We start from the raw sequence: 3794 nt of genomic DNA on the forward strand, positions 1-3794 counted from the left end.
GACCACAACAAAACACAAACTGGTCAGAAAATCAGCCGTTCACTCAGAGCATGATCTAGTTGACTCTTCCTGGATCCTTTTTTCTGAGGTTTCCAGATCTTTCAGGATGTGAGCTCATGATAGGATGTTTCTGTCAGTGAAACTCTGAGTCTGATGACTGACTGTCTGTTTGATTTCAACATTCTTTTGTTCTTATTTGATTGTTTTCTATAGAAGTTCTTTCTGGTCTTTTCCTGCAGGATGTCTGAGGGGGCGGAGCCAAATCATTACGACATCAGACTCACCTGGACTGATCACCTGAGAACTATTTAACCTGCCACTCGGTCTGATTGATTCTTCTGTTCTGGTTTTATCTGGTGTGTTTGTCCAACCTGCAGCTCAGGTAAGACACTAGAAAGCTAGATTTTTAGGGGGAAATAAATAGAAAAATACTTTTTTTGGTTTGTTTCTTTTCCTGCCTACACATTTTATTTATAGGTTGAAAAAAACTGAAATTACTGCAGAAGTTTCACAGACAGAACCGTGTAATTTGACCCATTAGTTGTAAAATGCTAAGCTAACTTCTGTATGTTAAGTTAAATCCAGCAAACACTGAAGCCTGCAGGGGGCTGGAAAACTGTCTGAGCAGTAGAGACGGTGTATATTTCTAGAAAGACGATTGAATTTATTTGAAATCCTAGACTGGGGAGCAGAGATGTCGTCCAACATGAGTCTCTGCAGCTTCTTTACAACTTTAAAAAACCCACAGACTGTCTGCTCAACAGCTAAACATCCATCCATCATCTATAAACCTATAGATCCTCATTATCCCAGCTGACTGAGGGTGATGGTACACCTGGACAGGTAACAGTCTATCACAGGTTCACCTGGACAGGTAACAGTCTATCACAGGGCTACACATAGAGACAAACACTCACATTCACACCTACAGACAATTTAGAATCACCAATTAACCTCAGCGTGTTTCTGGACTGTGGGAGGAAGCTGGTGAACCTGGAGGAAACCCACACATGTACAGGAGAATATGGAGACTCCATGCAGGAAGATCTCAGGAAGGCCGGGATGTGAACCGGGGATCTTCTAGCTGTAAGGAGACAGTGTTAGTCACTGTGCAGCACTATTTTGCATCAGATATTTGATTTAATTTCATTGATTTGTGCTTAAATTAAAATAAAATTTGTTCGACTGAGGTAATCTCATATTACATGGGATGTATTTTAGCCTGGAGGGGTATATTCTGGGATATTTTAGCCCCCGGGGTATAAACTGGGCAAAGCTATAGTAGACTTTGGCCGGAGGTTTAATCTGGCCTGTTTCACACAGATCTAGTCAGTCTTGGTGTAAGCACAAATCAAAGACAACACAAAGATATTTTAAACTGAAATCTGTTGTTGAAAGCACCACCAGCCAATGTGGATGTTCTTTCATGATGTTTTGCTTAAAATTTTCTTAGTTTTCAATTTAGTTTTTCCTTTGATTTGAACTTTTTAAATTGTAATTGGCTAAAAAAAAAAAAACAAAACAAAAAAAAAAAAAAAAACCTAAATAACTTAACAATTAAGAGTTTAACATTATTAATCTTTGTGTCACCAGGTATAAAGTGGTCCAGGCCAGTTTTTACCTGAGTTTACTTTGGCCGGGGGTAAATCTGGTCTGTTACACCAGGACTCGAACCAGAGCTCTCCTATCTGCAGGTCGACAGCACTACCCACCGAGCTACTGTGGAGATAAATAAAACAGATAAATAAAAAGTCAAGACCAGAGGAGCTATGCATAAATTAAAAAAGTAACGCCATCACTTCAGCACAACTTAAAACCAGGATAAACGTTGGATCTCTCTGATCTAAAACCTCAGAAGTGATCATTACATTGATTTATTCTGATTCTGGAACCTGATTGCAGTATGACGAAGGCATCTCTGAGTCCGCTTCTTCCAGTGATTAACATCATATTCCTCGAAACAGGGGAGGAGGAGTCACATTTTAGATGACAAATGAAATCACCAGCAACAGAATCGTCACAATTCCGACAGTTCCTGAATGAATTACGGACAGTTTACCAAATCTAAACTGATGACTGATATTTCAGCAATCATCTCAATGTCTCCTTCAGAAAGGAGACATGGTAATAAAAAAAACAAGAAGTTAATCATTGATTACGTAGATGAACGACACATTCAAATCAACTATCAAGTATCTTGGTGCAGTTTGATTCCTGCCAAAATCTGATGAACCACAGAGCTGATACCAAATAATTTTGACAAAAAGTTAATTTAATGCAGACTGAAGTGAATTTCAGAATTTACACCATTCCTGTAAAAAATAAAGAAGCTTCTGCAGGACCAAAAACAAGTGAAAAGCCACGACTTAGAGTTGTGGCATGAATGCAGATTTTGGATTGAACTGCAGGCTGTGTATTCAGAGCAGAGGAAAATAAAACATTATGGATCAATAAAATAATGAAAATAGTGAACAGAGGAGCAGCTTTTTAGAAGACGCATTCAGCATGGTGAAACGTTGTTCTAACGTTCTGCAGATTAACGGAGAAAACATGTCAGGGTTCCCACTCTTTCCCTGATATTATTTTATAGCATGTTGCCTACTAAACGTCATTGTACAGTAAACCCGGCTGTCTGAAGTAGGTGAGGAGCAACACAAAAAGAGTCCAAAAGCTGGTTTCCAGAGGGTTAGACGAGTATTTATTTGAAAGAGGAAGTTTACAACAACACAACATGTGAGGGGGTTAAAAACAAATGGGTGTTAGTAAAATAAAAATAAATAAACAGAACTAAAAGTGAACTTCATGTTGACATTGATGGGCATTCCAACCAGGAACAAAGTAAAAGATAATCAATACAAACAAAACCTCTTCCTGTTCACCTCTTAAAACCCAAAAACACACCGCAGTAGCACCCTAAACTAAAACTACCAATGGGTTCCCTGTTTTCCTTTCTGAACAATTCAAAGGTCCCTCTCTATCTCCCCACACATCCACCAACCACTGGAACACATCTCCAAAGTTCTGCCGGGCCAGCTCAGCTTCCCCTCAGAAGAAGTGCTGCCACCTGCCAGATGAAGGAGCCTTTTGAGAGGCAGCTGGCATCGTGATTGGACTGTACTTTGGTCTGTTCCAATCCAGCTTCAGCTCCAGAGACGGCAGGCGGGACGAGTCAACGGAGGCCTGGTGGATGAAGACATGCAGCTGAGTACAATCCAGAAAACAACAGAGGAGGAGTGTAGTGGCCCAGAGCCAGAACAAACAGAGTAGCATCGTATATCTCTTAGAAAACATCATAGTATAGCCTTTGGTATGAAAAAACGGCATCATATACATCATATATTGTACAAATAACAAGTCAAAGGAAAGAGACATACATTGTAGAATTGTAGTAATTGTGGGCTGACTGATTTACTGATTATCAGTATTTTATTTTTTACTGATTTACAGTAATAAATACATTTAAAAATGGCGCTACTTTGGCTCTGAACCTTTATCTACCTGTGGTCGCTCTGTCTTCTGGAGTGATTTGATTGGTTATACGTCACGAATAAAACTCCTTTAACTTAACATCTGTAAACAAAACAAAAACGTATCAACAAAGTTTTCTGTTAGAGTTTGTGTTCTTCTAAGTTTAACTCCAAGATTTTAAATACTTTCATTTACTGCAAATGAATATCTACTCCAAATGTCTCACTAATAATCATTATCAGCCTTAAAAACCCACAAAACACCCCTCTATACTCGACCACACTTAGTACAGTCCGGTTCCCCCTTCTATAAATCTGCTTGGAATC

General features: G+C 39.1%; 1 long non-coding RNA gene across 1 annotated transcript; it reads left to right on the top strand.

Moving 5' to 3' along the window:
• The first annotated feature begins 243 nt into the window (after positions 1 to 243).
• Positions 244 to 3567, top strand: LOC118469160 (uncharacterized). The gene is made up of 2 exons (XR_008602705.1): positions 244 to 382; positions 2967 to 3567. It is a non-coding gene; the product is annotated as an uncharacterized LOC118469160 (long non-coding RNA).
• The last annotated feature ends 227 nt before the right edge of the window (positions 3568 to 3794 follow it).

Source organism: Amphiprion ocellaris, chromosome 9 (assembly GCF_022539595.1).
Source record: "Amphiprion ocellaris isolate individual 3 ecotype Okinawa chromosome 9, ASM2253959v1, whole genome shotgun sequence".
Lineage (NCBI taxonomy): Eukaryota > Metazoa > Chordata > Actinopteri > Pomacentridae > Amphiprion > Amphiprion ocellaris.